Consider the following 15,602-nt stretch of genomic DNA (forward strand, 5'->3'; position numbering starts at 1 on the left):
CCAGCCTGAATGATATTACAAATGCAAACCTTCTGAAAGCCCTGTGGACACTTTGAGATTTGGCTTCGTACGCTTACTAAAAAAAGAGAAAGAAAACCAACCCATCTGCACTGTGCATCTGTTCGCTGATATCACCCACAATCCTCACCGTAATTTACAGATTGGATTTACTCTTTGGCGTGCTGTTGTTGACTGACGACTTCAAGTCATTCAATCAAACTCCTGCAACAGCTCTGCTTCATATTAAAGAGTTGCAGGGATTTGGGGAGGTAAAGGCAGGTCAATGCTTAAATTTAGAGATGAAAACTAGGAGACAAGGTTTCTATACACACAATCCATGGTGAAGACATCGTATTTTAGGGACTCTGAGAATGAAAACAGACTGAAACCCTGATTGTGCTCTACTTTGATTAATGATCCAAATGTGCTCATCTATTGTCATGTCTGTAGGTGATAATACCAGACATGTGGTACACAGTGGGTTTCACAGCAGCACGTGTTTGGCCTAATGACCCCATCTCTTACAAGTCAGCGGGTCTCTGGCTCAATATGCCGCAGATCAGGTATGTGAGAGGAGAAAGAGGAAGAACGTGGGAGGTAGACTAATGACTAAAGATGTGTTTATCCCCCATACACACACCAACCTTAAAATGAAGTTAGATAGCCACACCATCATCACAGCGGCGCCCCATTTCTACAGCACTAAAACAGAGAGGGTGTTAATGTGGAAATTGGTCCTGCTGTGCAGTACAATCCTAACACCAAACAGCAAAGTGCTTTTTGTCACATTCTGCAGTATTTTAAACCTACCTCTCACTTCCTACTTTCAGCTGGTTATTTTTTAATTATTCCTCTGCAATTTGTACTGTAAAATATAATTTCCCTAAAGAATTAACAAAGCATTGTTCACCTTAATTCAGCAGTAATTCCCACTCTGTGGTCATTGGATGGAAGCTTACCAGGTTCAGCCTAATAAGAGGTGCTGTGGGGAAAATGGTATTTTGTGATCATTAACTGTGTAAAGTGGTGTGCGATAGTAGACAACAACAAAAGGACTCACATTGTCTTTTAGAAAATAGCACCTTGGAGGCTATTTGATGACTTTAAGGAAACTTTTACTGTTACTTCATCTCTCAGGTCGGAAGAGCATGAAGAAAGAGAGACTTTGAAGTGATTTTCCTGTATTCCTGTAGTTTTTTTCATCTCGTCTGGCATGTCCCAGAGACATGTTGCAGCTCGATAACTGAAAAATGTCCACAACATCTCGATACTCTTGTGGTAACTGGCAGTCAGCCCCTGTCTTACAGGACTGTAAGGGTCACATGGCCCATTCCACTGATAGTTTCACAGTGACCATTGGTTGTCCCAGAGAGTGCATGCTAGTGATGCAAACAGCCTGGTCTGCCTTTTTTGTTTTAACCTGTGCACTGACTTAATTTTAATGCCAACGCCTTCGGCCCACAAGGAAATTTCCTGTTTCTTTCAATTATCCACCCTGAAACGGTTTGCTTATTTTTGTTGGTCCTGCAAATATGCTTGCTGCTGTTTTAACCTCTTTCAACAGAGAAAGTCACCAGCTACTCATGAAAGTCTGAAAAAAAGTTCACAAATCTCAAAAAACACCTGCTGGACATCCTTTCGTTATATGTCTCTCTAGAGAAAAGGCCTCTCTACTGTTTTTCTGTTAACATTGTGGTTTGACTTGAAATAAAGCAAACATTGGGAATCCTCTTTCCAACTAATTTGGTCAAAAAAAAAAAAAAATGCCGACACACAAGTGAAGTAGTTAAAAAAAGAACATCAAGTGAATTTCAATTCTCTGAAAGTATTTTCCATTCAGATCACTGAAATATGCACCAATAGTGTTCATCTGAATAAATAAAATAATTTTTATTTCAAACTGTTTCATCACACCATTTCATATTTATGATGAAGAACATTTTCTGCAAAGATTACTATTAAAATAGTGCCTTTCAGTTTGGATAGTGGATGTTCATCAAAAACAGGACTGCCTGTTTCATTTAACTTAGTGGCTCCATCTTATGACTCAATAGAGGGAAGTTTGCTGGGAAAATACATCTGGTATTTATACTCATCAATACCATGAATGTCATAATGGTTTTGTGATTTATCTGAGTTTAATTTCTTCTTTTCACATGTCATGTTGAAGCATTTCAGGCATGCCACATATAGAAGCCAGATTACCCGCACTCCCAGGACAGTTTTACCTCATAAAGAACCTCATGGTGCTGTCCCACTTGCATATTTGGATTTAATAAATAAGGATTTGGCAAGGAGACAAGCCAGATCAATAAATAGGGACTTGTTTTTGTATGATCTTCAGTCATTTTGATAATGATCATTTAATTTTAATATTTATTGTCATGTTGTCATCTAACCTCAAATGTCACATTTTGAAAAAAACAAACTTTTATTCAACAAGGCAATGATCTCAAACATGCATTAAAATTTTAAACTATTATTAGTTGAGATGTTTGAATATAGCTAAGTCTGTATGCAGAATTTTGGCCCTGCTTGGAGTTATATGGTGTACATCAATCAAAGATCATCCATGCATAGTTAAATACATCATTAAAAGTCCAAAACTAATATAATATTCAAGCTTATGATGAGTTCCTGTAAACTTCTCACCAGCAGTCTATGACTTAATGCTAATTCAATGACAAGCAGGTGCTCCAATTAAGCACAGTAGCAACAGACTGATCCTATTTGTGGTTTATCCCTGAGTATCCCTGATCCAGAATGCTGCTGCTCGCGTTCTCACTAAAACCAGAAAGATAGAGCACATAAGACCAGTTTTAAAGTCCCTACACTGGCTCCCTGTAGCTCAAAGAATAGACTTTAAAATACTGTTGTTAGTTTACAAATCACTGAATGGCTTAGCACCACAATACATTAAAGATCTGCTGTTGTTGTATCAACCTTCCAGACCTCTCAGGTCTTCCGGTTCTGGTCTGCTCTGCATCCCCAGAACCAGAACCAAACAAGGAGAAGCAGCTTTCAGCATCTATGCACCACAAATTTGGAACAAACTTCCAGAAAACTGTAAAACAGCTGAAACACTGACTTCTTTTAAATCTCAACTGAAAACCCACCTGTTTAGAATTGTATTTGAAATGTAATCAATTACAAATTTATTGATGGAACTTGACTTAATGATTGATTCTATATTGCATTGTGTTTCTGTGTTTGTAATGATGTAAAGCACTTTGAAATGCCTTGCTGCTGAAATGTGCTATACAAATAAAATTTGATTGATTGATTGATTGATATATAAAGAGCACAGCATTTTTTTTAGCATCTTCCTGGTCGAAGTCTTATTTTTTCCCCTGCCCCTCTACCTAGGACAGATGAGTCCAAAACATTGTGAATGTGTAACAGCATGTATATTTAGCATGCCTCATTTCAACTTAGAAAGCAATACAGTCTAGTGTTTCTAGCAGTAATCATCCACTTTTCAATGCACTGAATATTTTCTTAAAGCTGGGGCAAGTAATGGGATATACAGAAAGAGATGTGCAAAACTTGTAAAATAATATTTACATATGTCTAAAGGGATTTATGTGATTTGTTTGTGTGATTTGGGCCATGATGCAGTAAGATCTGTGTACTGAGGGAGTCTCTCAGAGAGATTTTGCTGCACTGATTCCTCTCAAGATCCTTTCAAGATGTTCAGTCAAAAGCAAATATTGCTTATGTTTGTATTGCAGGAGAAAAAAAAGCACTGAGTAAACACAAAAAATGGAAACTCTTGTTAGCAATAAGAAATTTGATGTTTTAATGTTCAATGAGAGGGAAGGAAATATATTGAAAAGAAACACAGACAGGAAAATAGGTGCAGAGTTAGACTAAACTGGTGGTCCGAAACAGCTTCCAGATAATCCCTGTGGTGATTATTTAACATTCAGATAAAAAACAGTCTTTGGGTTCTATAAACAGTGACATGTAAAAAAATAAATAAATAATGAGCTTAAATTGTATATTAATTTAAATGGAGAGATCTGTTAAAACGAAGCTTAAGCGGTGATAGCCAAGGTATTTGTTCACAATGCTGTGTGAATATTTTGTTAACCTGAAACAGCTGTAAGAAATGCCAACTAAATCATGTTCAGAGGACCATATCCATGGAAAGACCTCCTACCTGACCCTTGGTTATGCTTGAAAGATGCAAACCGTAAGCCTCTACACTCCTATTACTTCTTCACTTTCTTCTTCACTTTGCAATTTCAGCAGTGATGACTCAATTCTCCCAGAGACAATACAGTTTTCCCTTTGAAACATTGTTTTCCAGCTGAACATATGTAGGTACAATCATGTGACCACTGCTCGTCAAAGTTTATGTCCATCAGTAACAGATTCTGGAGTTCTGGTGCACCCTGAGGCCAAACCTTCTTTAACAATAGAATTTGTACAGCAGTCCCAATGCTAAGGAATATTATACATTATAAAACAAAGATGCAGTAAAATTTGCATAAAATACAGAAAAACATACATTGTACTATAAAAAAAACAAAACTTGGTCTAAATGATAATCAATTTTCCATCAGGCTGACATCATGAAAATCATCACTAGTCTGATGAATCACTGCTATTTCCAGCACTCCCTGTGCAAAATACAGGATAATATATCAAAAATAGTCATGCCTAAATTAAATACAATAATTAGTTATCTGTGTATGCACTAAATAGCAGAAAATGTAAGGATAACACAATGATAAATCAATCTATAATGAAGTTTGCAAAGCAAAAGTGGATACAAATAAAGATCCAAAACACTGGAGGAGGTGACTGTGAAACTCACTGATTAACTCACTGAGGGGGAAGTTGAAAGGTAGAAATACTGGAGGATCATTGGGAAATGATCCTAATGTCCCTACTTTTGTTTTGGTAAATTTAGAGGCTCAACTAGCCATTTTGGAAGAAAATGCAGTACTCTGAGAGCTTGCAATTGGTTTTACAATAATGAACCAAATTAATCAGATAAGTGATGATTCAAGTTACGCTTTAAGTTTTAGGCATCCAGCAACCTGAGGTGAGTGAAGCATTTGTGTGGCTTACAGAAGTTAAAACAATATTACTATCAGGTTCTTCCAGTGATATTTAAGTTCCAGTTGTGCTGATTCTGCAGTAGTGGAGAACATGGTCTATAAAAGCAGTGATGCGAATGCAGCGGAAATTCCCAAAGACTAATTGAAATGAGAGGTAAATGCACAATTAAGTGGCAGGAGTTTGACAGGGAACTTGAACAACACAGATTATTCTACAAATCCAACAGTGACACCTTCAGACCAGAAGTAACAATACATTGAAGCAAGAATAATGGCTGTGTTTCTGCTAATTTATAATCATACATAAATGTGTCATGAATTTGGTAACAGTAATTAGAATATTGTCACAAAAGAAGAATACAAAAATAGTGCATGCCAAATTGTATATGCAGTGAGTGACTACTTTAGTTTTGAACCAGGTCTAATGCTCATATTGCTGAAAAATAAAGATTGTTTCCAGAATTCAAAATCCATGGTGTCAATTACAGACTGTCATGCCATGAAATAATGAGAGGCAGTCTGTATTTGGCATCAAGCTGTGTGAACCACTGTGAAGTAATGCAGTGAGAACCCCTGTGAGAGAGTTGCAGAGATCAAACCGAAGGCAGAATAAGCTGCACTGTTGCGGCATCCCTCCACCCACACACTTACCCTGCTCACTCACATGTGCGTACTGTCATCATCCTCTGCTGGAAATGCTGTGTGCGCACGTAATGTAGGTCTGATCATAGTGCATTTGTCCCACACATAATCATCATTAATTTATCTTCATGTCACTCTTTCCCCCAGCTTTTTTTTTTTGGTTCATCATCACAATCCCTCCCCATATTGTTTTGATATATTCCATTCCTTTCTCTCCCACTCACTCAGAGTCAGTAAAACATGCGCATGCACCCATCTATCCGCCCACATACGCAGTTGGCACGGGTGAGCCCCCAACAAGCAGGATGGCTTGGCATGGGGCTACGTAAAGAAACACAAAAAACATTGAGGCACCACTGCCTAATGCTGTCTCCATGGCAACTAAAGGAGATGGGTCCTGTGTTGTAGTGTCAAACAAACAGGATTTTAAGCTAATCAAAATAATAAGCTGTAGGTGTCCTACTACTGTATACAACACAGAGCATTCAGTTTTCTGCAATTTTCTTCCTTCCTAACAATGGCATATTTATGTTTATGTGGTTGTAATAACTACATATAACAAGTGAAGATAGATAGAAAATCTAGGATTGCCAGTGGATGTGCTTGTTGAAGGAACATGTAAATTTAAAACTAAATAAAACTATATTCCGAGAACAGATTCGTGCTAGTATGTCCCGATCAGGAATTTGCCAATCGATCCAAGAAAGGTATTGGTCTTCTCAAATAAGGATGCCTGATTCTACATCACAGATCAAACATATTTTTTTAAGTCAGAAAACCTACAAATCCTAAATGTATCAAACAAATAAATCACAATAAGTGTTTAAAATTGTTTTTCAAAGGAAGTACACAATTTCATCACACTATTTTGAAACAAAAAAGTACTTTCAGTCATGTTCTCAAAACCACATTTGCAATTTTGCACATGGATGAAAATGTGTAACCATGGAGCCTTGAAGAGAGTCTTAAATTTTAACACAACAAACTGTTAATGGGAGTAGGTAAAATAGACGTGGCTGCTTATTGATGACAGAATAAGAATAAAGTTATCACTTTTGCTACAAATATTATCTAGGCCATTTAAGCCTATAGACTAACATTATCAGCACAGTTTTAAAAGTTTTCAGGTGTCTCAGTTGTTTCAATATTAATGTGTTCAGCACAAAAACAACCTCTATATGTCTTATCACAGTATGCATTTAACACTTTTATTTTAATTGCAGCATCAGCCTTATTTGTATTTCCTTTCGTCCTCTGCAGTGCTCTTTGCATTGCCAGCCAGGGAAGCAGAGGCAGCATAGCAGAGCAGTCAACAGTTTATCATCCTTTGACTGTATACCAGAGGAATGAAGGTGTGTCAGCAAACTATTGTTGGAGTTAAGGGAAGAAAAAGCTTATTCACAGCTTATTCAAGTGCAACTGTTAAGAAGGAGGACTGAGTGGTGCTTTCAAGTGGCAAAAAGGTAGCTCCGTTTCAGCCGAAAAGTCATTTGGCTTTAATCTTTTACCTGTAGCTTAGAAGTTCAGGCATGGCAGTGGCTGAGAATGCATTGCAACTTATTCACTACTGGGGAAGAGAGAAAAGAGAGAAAGCGAGTGTTGGTGAGTGACAGACCGAAAATGAGGAAAGGGCAGATGGATGCTGCATCTGCAGAAGAAGGGAAAGCTTTCTTCTCTTGTCTTTGGGTTTGGTTCAAGACTCCCATCAGGAGAGAGCTCTCCTCCGAAGAGTCAGCTGTTTGGGGCCTCAGTGACACAGAGCATGTTTACTGCTGGTGTGTGCATGTTTCTGTGTGAGCGCTCCAAAAAAGAGAGGGACTGAACGAGTCATTTGGACCCAGCATGAAGTCAAAACTATTACACCAGCAGATAGATTGAGAACTAATTCTTACTCAAGCCTCATGCAAGCTCAAACACATCCAACAAACATACATAATCTCAACTGAAAACAGCAGCGGGTCAACCACAGTAGGTGGAATGTCTCATCCCAGTTTAAAACATTAAAGAGGCTTATTTCGACATAATTTGTAACATAAATTTCCCACGGAACGGGTGAACATTGGAACAATTTTCTGCTGGTAAATTTCATTTATCCATTTCATTAAGAAGTGCATCTAAATACATGAAAGTTATTTCAACAACCTCATACAAAAAGTAAAGTGCCTGCTTTATGTAGATTTAATACACACAGTGATATGATTAGAGTATTGTGGCTTCCAACTTCTGAAAATCCTATTTCAGTTTCACATTTATTGTTTTAGTCCACTGTGTTTTTATCAGGTCCAAAGTCAGTCCAGCCATCTAACAGGGAATTCTAGATCCCCTCATGCTTCCCTCTACTGAGGATCTTCATTGAGACGCTAATTTCAAATGGCCAGCAGGATTTAGCTTCTGCTCACATTGCCAAAAGCACCTGCTTTAATAATGATTTAATGTGCTTCATTGTTCAACAAACTGGCCTAGTTTATGCATGGAGGACAGTCTATAGAGTATTGTCAGGAGAAAGACAAAAGACACTAGACCCAACAATACAGATGAGCTGAGGCCACCCTTAACATGAACTGGGCTTCCTTAGCAGTCCAGTAGAACTCCAGGCTGATTGCCTCCATGTAGTACAGCACTGATGCACAAATTTATGTAAAAACAACACCATACAAAGTATTAAGTGCACATACTGAACATACATGGGCAAGCTTCATAGTATTTCCACTATATGGTCATGCAGTGCTTAAACTGCCTTACAAGCCTTGATTCAACCCCTGGTTTGAATCAAGGCCAGAGGTAATCTTGCTCCTTATCCCGGTCCAAAAATTAGCAAAATGGCCTCTCTAAACAGCCCTATTAGTAAGAGTGTGTCACTTTCTGCTACTACTGCATACCAAGAGAGACCATACTCACTAGAGATCTTATATCACTGGTACTTGTCCTTAGTTTACAGCTTAAAAATAGTTTTCTGTTCTCTTTCACCATTTGAGCTTCAGTGAAGATTACCATCAAGGCAATATCAAAATTTCAAGGTGAGCCACCAAGAACACAAACAATGGAAATTTCATCTGTGCTTTAGCTGAAGCTCTTTTTGTCCATTTCTCACTCTTTACAGGTGCAGTGCATAAGTCAGAAGTAATGCATGCAGAAAGGACTCAAATAAAAATGTGGACCATGAATAACACCAACAGGGAAAGTATTGAGCACAAAGAAACAAACCCAAAGGAGTACATGGGCACTGACGAGACACTCCTGAACTGTCACTGTCGGTGAAGTTAATGTAGACTCTGGGTTTAAAATGCCACACCCGACAATGGGCATACAGGACAACACTTCAGCTATGACAGAAAAATAAATGGGGGTCACTAGACTGGCCCTGTGTAAATCATTTCAGATTACAGCTCTATGTCTTTGTGAGACAAATGGGACTCTCCTCAAAGGAGGAATATTATTTTTCCAGAATTTTAAAACGTAATTTCTGTTCATTTAGCTTAACATTGAAATACTGGGAATTAAAGTGTACACATTACAATTTATGATACCCTGAAAATGATTCAACTCTTTGTACCATTTCACACTTTGTCAAAATTCATAAAGTCATAAACCTCAATTGCATTCTTTTCTTGATTAGTGAACAACCAGCACAATGAAGAACAAGGAGTGAGCAGACATGTCAGGGATGAAGGACGTTTAAAGCAGGTTAAGTTATAAAACTACATCTTAAGTTCTTAGTATCTCACAGAAGACAACTAACTACAGGCTGCAAAAGATTTTTGAGCACAGGGAAAAATTCAAATACAGTCAGAGCTAAAATCAAATTGTTAAAATAAAAGCATATTTATGTTTCAAACCCAGCTCATAATCTGTAGCTCGAGTAGAAAACAAAAAAAAAACCCAGTCAAATCTGAATGAATTTGAGCTACTGTACAAAAACTATGTTTATACCTTACAATTTAAAACATTTTCAACATTTTTAAAATTTACATTGACAATCAATGTAGCCCTTAATTTCTACTGATAGAAGTGGAAGTCTTGTTTTGAATTAAACACAATTCTAATCAGTTACTAATATACTTAAGCTTTTTGGCCTATTGAACCAGAACTTACAAGCTCTCAAGTCTAAAAATATAATTTCTAAAATGCTATTTATTAATTGGTTAAGGCATGAATTATAAGTCAACACTGACTACAAGCAAAGCCTCTTGATTGGTAGTAGTCAATTGTTTCCCTCTACATAAATCGATGTAAATGCTTGGGTGTTTTGGGAATACATGAAGCTACAGAATACAAATATCTAACATTTCAGAGTGCTGTTACATATGTGGGAGCCTGTGGCAGTGAAGCTGGTGGTGACCATATGGTTGCTTTCATTGTCATTATGTTGTAATTTTCTACTGAGCCAATATTCTGTCAAAAACATTCACATATGGAAAACCACCCTAACAATACTGGGACCATGCAGCTTAAATGATTTCACTGTGAGTCTCTTAGAACTCTTATCAAAATCTCCTGGAATCAAGTTGAAGTTGTTTATATTGTTTGTAAGCTGAAAGGTTTTTGAAAACTTAATACAATTTGAGGGATTAAAAAATACAAGTTGGAAACATCCTGGATTCATCATAATCCAAGAAGATTTCAAACATGGCTGTCCCTTGTATATGTCTATTTCTATCAGATACACTGTTTATGAAACTTTTTATTCACTGATTGTTCAATTTTGTTTCCTTTTTTGAGTCATAAAGGATTCATTTCAGTCTACTTATTCAGAGATTTAGTATTTCAGTAGGTCAGATTGTTTTTTGATGAATGCAGAGAGCTTTTAATTGAAAAATTTTTAAATGAGAAATAGCCAATTAAAATTCTGGCCATCTTGAATAATGAGATCCACAGTAACTAGTTGGGGTTCCCTTCCTCACATAGACACATTGTGTATATTGAGGCATTTGCATAAATGTGGCATTAGCCAAGCAATTGCTCATGTATGAAACAGCTAATTCCAAAATGATGAGTACCCCGTCACCTGCAAATACACCCAACAGAATTGTGGAAGTTGCTTTGGATTACAAGTGTGAACTAACAATGAAGAGCCCCTCAAATCAAGCCTCTTCTGTCTGTGCCAAAGGAAAGCTTAGCCCCTTTGCAGATTTGGAGGGAGAGAGTCTGCCTGCAGTGCAGCAGTGAACATGAATGTTCAAACATCTCCTCTGACTGACTGCAGCGCCTCTTTGCTTCACCAAGCAGCCTGGGAAAGCGTGGAACCTGGGTTGGGAGAGTGACCATTTCCAATAAAACGCCAGCCAGTACCTGACAGAGCTGGCACTGTGCTGCTCCCGGGTATTTCCCAGAAGAGGGTATATGCTGCTGACGTGTGTGCTCACAAATTGAGACAACAGATGAGCGGCAGTTGATATGTTAAAAGGGAAAACGCGCACAGAAACGTAAACATGCCAATTTCTCCTTGAGTGCAGACTAAAAGCACTTCATTCACAAAACAGTGCAAAGGCTGCCCACGCAAGAGTTCACCTATTCCACTTTTCATGAGACGCATGCAAACGCCCACACTAACACTGCGCACCCCCTCACACACGCACACACGCAAGCACACGCATAGAGTGGTGCCCTCGATGCACACAGCTGTCACACAACCTCACAGCTCATCTCTCGTGAATTACTCTAAGTGTGAGGTACCGCTGCAGGGTTTCCCCTGGAATAATAATAAAAAAAGCCTAGTTCTTTCCTGCATCTTTCGGATATATCATTCATTGCTGCCTAATTCAGTTGGATCACCAATGAAAATGTGTGGAACATGCAAACCGTGTCCAAACAAATAAGCACAGATGAGTGAAAGAGTTAGCAATTTTAATTTGGTGCAGTCGAAAAGGATTTATTGCAGAGGTCTTTGGCATGTGATAGAAGCTCAACACACTGACAAAAAGCTCAGCATTGCAGACCCCCAAAGATACACTATGGATGCATTCATGTCAGATGCTACCCACACCTTATTCTAAACTTGTTTGCACTCAACTTCAACAAATACGTCCCCATTAGAACATGTTGACTCTTTAAAAAAAGGGTGAAACTGGCACTCTGCATTAAAATAACAACTTCAAGCTTTAGAACTTACCTTACACCTATTCTGCAACCAGGAAGCATCTATGAGCGCAGGGGTTCTCGGTTCTCCGCAGATAGCAGAAGATCATACATGGAAAAGTCTTCTTCTCTCATCTATTCTATGACTGCAACCACCACATTCATCCAGGCATTCTGATTACAGGCATGTGGATGGTGGAAAGATGATTGCCTAAAAGGGAAATACTGCTTTTTGGGGAAGTAAAGGAGAGATTCTCAGGTCTCCTTCCTCCACTCAGACGAGTTGCGAGCGCACCGTGAGGACCATCCACTGCAGCAGAGCTGAGCAGCATGCAGCAGAATGAGGAGAGAGGGGAAGAGAGAGAGAAGAGAGGAGAGAGACTAGAAAAACAGGCATTTACTGCTGCTGGTTCCACGAGCTCGGCGGGAGCAAAAATGTGGGACTGGAGTCTGGATCCTCGTATTTCCGCTTTATTGAGCTTCTCCCCGAACAAATGAAGACTAATGGAGACAATGGGAGGACAAACAGAGGAGATGAATAGACCAAGATAGCAAGAGGCTTATTTTTTCTCATGCCACTATTGTAGTTTTCTTTTCCATGACATGCAATATCTTTTCCTTTCCTTGCCCGGAAATGGTTGTTGAAAGTACTACTCAGCTGATAACATGTTAGGAGCAATTTCCAAAAACATATTCACCATTTTGACAGGTCTACCACCACTGACAATGCTTCTTTTTATTATTCTTTGTTCTCTTTCTTGTGCTCTCAGTTCTTAATGCTTGACACAGTCCAAACACGGTTTCTATTTTTTTTTAGTATTTCAGACCAAAACAGTTAAAAAATGAAGTGACTAACATTAAAATTAGATAGTGACAGTTGGAAGGTTTTTTTTTTCTTTTACACATATCATGAACTTAAATGTCATAATCCTTTAGGCTTTTTCTACAAATTTTAACAACAGGAACTCAAAATGTATTATTAGCCACTGATATTCAGATAAACGTCTCTTAGAAAGAGGGAGAACTGGAAGAGTTCATTTATTGGTTTCCTGGTTTGGAGTCGCCTTTTAAACATATTTCACAAATCTTCCATGTGGTTCAAGTAGAGTTATTCCAGAAGATTAACTGGATTTTTTGGGGTCATTTTCCAATTGGAAATCGAAGAACTCGAATGTAGTCTCAACTTCCTTTTTTCCACCCACTTTGTGCAATGTGTCGGTATCACTGTCAGGTAAGTACAGTAGTCCAATGGCTTGATGCTAACACGAAAATGCTTGACAGGTGGTAGAGACTGATAGGTTTGAATGCCTGGACTTGTCCAAGCATTGTTGCTGGTATGGTGAAAAAGCAGCTTAATATTTCTAATTTTACCAGAAAACTCTCCTTGAAGGATTAAGCTTGTCTTATCTAGCAGCTATGAATTTCAGTCCTTCTTGAAGGTGCTGATTATTTTTTAGCAATGCTTCTTTCATAGTTGACACCCTCAAAGATGTTGACATCACTGTAGTACTCTGACACTTACGGTCCAATAGCATGCAGTATATGATGAGCTTTAATGTTAGTGGTTCTTGAGTTGTTTCTGAACATTATAACAAATTCCCATCAGTGGGGCAAAATGGCTGAAACTGAACCCAGTGGGGTGGTCTATGAAAATGATGTTAAACACATCAAAAGGTATTTTGATATCTTTAGGAAGCCCTCAGTCTTCCTAAAGACTGAGGGCTTTTCCTTCAGAAAATTAGCTAAAATCAAGGCAAATGGCAGCAAACTGAACAATGCATATGATTCCTACTACCGTAATTCTAATAAGAAGAGTGATTAAACATGCTTCCAGATTTATGCCAGGATCTTCCATATCTCTATAAAACTCCCTGGTTGCTCGGCAACTTGTTGAAGGACTTTAAAGTATAAGTCGTTGAGGTTGTATGTATATATTTGAGCCTATATGTGACCCTGCATAAAGAAGAGAAACATTCACATTTAATTTTCAAATCTTATTTTTAAAATAATTGGAATCTGAATTTTGAATCATAACTATACTCTGGGAAACAAAACAAACTTCAAGTGCATAATTAAAAGCTCCAAATTAAATTCAAACTTATGACATTGAACACTATATGAAAACTTCTGACCCGTTTCTCTACGTGATCAAATCATGTGCTTGAAGGAGTATGAATATGATGCAGAAATATTATGCAGAATCAAAGCCTACTTGTTTGACAATGAATACACTTCAACAACGTGGCACATTTAGCTCGCGATCAATCCCTCTTATAGAGTATTTGGCTAAAACATCTATTGCCTGCTGTAACAGGGGAACAGGCTTTTAGCTGGAGTCCTTCGGCCTCAGCAGGGCTCAAGGTCACTTGGCAGAGCCTTTTCCCGGCAACCCAAAAGCTTCGGTGACAAACAGTGGCATACAGGACAGACGGGCTGTCAATCCAAATCTGTAGCCTTGAGAAATGAAGCTGGCTGGCTAAGCATCCGGCATTCTTACAGTGCACAACCAGGTGAAGTGGTAATTTATGAGCCTGTAGGAAAAATTCATTGTCCTTCAGCAGAAAGTTTGGTGCATATATAATGCTGATATTGTTTCCAGCCTCAATGAGATGAGAAAAATTGAAGACAGCAAGGGAAGACAATGAAAGAAACGAGCTGTCAGGGCTCTTGACAAGACTATAGCTCATCTTAGATCAGATGGCTTATCAGATTGACACATGTAGAATTTTTTATTTTCATGGCACTTTGCTTACTTTTTCTTCTTACAAAAAACAAACATGCGCTGCTCAAAATTTATGTTTTGACCTTAAGATTAGCAGAGTCATTTTTTTCTCAATAATAACATACAAGAACAGCATTCAAAATGTTTTTTTTTCTGAGCAATCATTGATTATTTATATTACAAGAACAGATTACATGCCATGTACGTGAGAAACCATATGTGGTTTTAAATGGATTTTACTAATTTATAAGAAGACAAAAGAAACAATTCTAAAACTGACAGAGATTGAAAGCTAAATTGGATCAGACAGACCCACTTTGCTGTACAGGGCTCACAGCCTTTCAGTTATCTTACAAAAGTCTGGTTCTTTTGCAGCCTGAATGAAGCACTAATATGGCTCAGCATGTCATAGAAAATCCGCTTTCCTTCATCTGAGTTTCCCTGGTTTAATCTAAGAAAACATCCTGATACATAAAGTAAAACATCAATAAATAAATTTAAAAAAAAAGATCAGAACATCTCTCCATCTCTAAAAAAAATATCGTAGGATGATTTCAGCTTCTTCCTAAGAATTCTTAATTAAAAAATACTTAACTTTACCATAAAGGACAGCTGTTTGCTCAGAGCGATGGCAAAGTAAGGCTCTATCTTTTCAAGCTTTCAGTTATGTATAATTCCAAACTAAAGTTGGAATTAGTTTGGGCTTTGACTGCCATAGAAGATAAATTCTCGTTTAAGCTGTCTTTCTACAACATCCGTAAAATAAAAATATCTGTCTCTACAACTTCAATGAAACTTGGACTTACCAAATGGTTTTGCTGGCAACCCTTTATTGGTTTAATTTAAAACCAATGACAGATGCATAAACAGATGGTTCATTCTATCCACTGCCATGTATGTTCTGTTGTGTCGCCCACTTTGAAGATGCAAATGGAAGTAGGACCAGAGAGAGGAGGCAGAGGAGCTAATTTTTTTCACAGATTATCTGTCTCATATTATACTGCTACGATATGTACTGTATTTTAAAATATTATTATTATGATTAATTTTTTTAAGAGAGTCGTGTGGAACTGGTCATTGCTTGAAAAAATATT

The 15,602-nt window shown here is 37.9% G+C and overlaps 1 protein-coding gene across 2 annotated transcripts in view; it reads right to left on the minus strand.

The window, feature by feature from the left end:
- Positions 1-15,602, minus strand: part of dlgap2 (DLG associated protein 2) — a 160,499-nt gene that overhangs the window by 108,746 nt on the left and 36,151 nt on the right. The window contains exon 1 of one of the 2 annotated variants that reach the window (XM_023352138.1): positions 11,821-12,104. The exons of the other annotated variant lie outside the window; for it this stretch is intronic. The gene's annotated coding sequence lies outside the window, so the exon portion shown is untranslated. Of the gene's footprint in view, positions 1-11,820; positions 12,105-15,602 lie in introns of those variants that run through there. 2 annotated transcript variants of the gene reach the window in all.

The sequence above is a fragment of the Xiphophorus maculatus genome, chromosome 19, assembly GCF_002775205.1.
Source record: "Xiphophorus maculatus strain JP 163 A chromosome 19, X_maculatus-5.0-male, whole genome shotgun sequence".
NCBI lineage: Eukaryota > Metazoa > Chordata > Actinopteri > Cyprinodontiformes > Poeciliidae > Xiphophorus > Xiphophorus maculatus.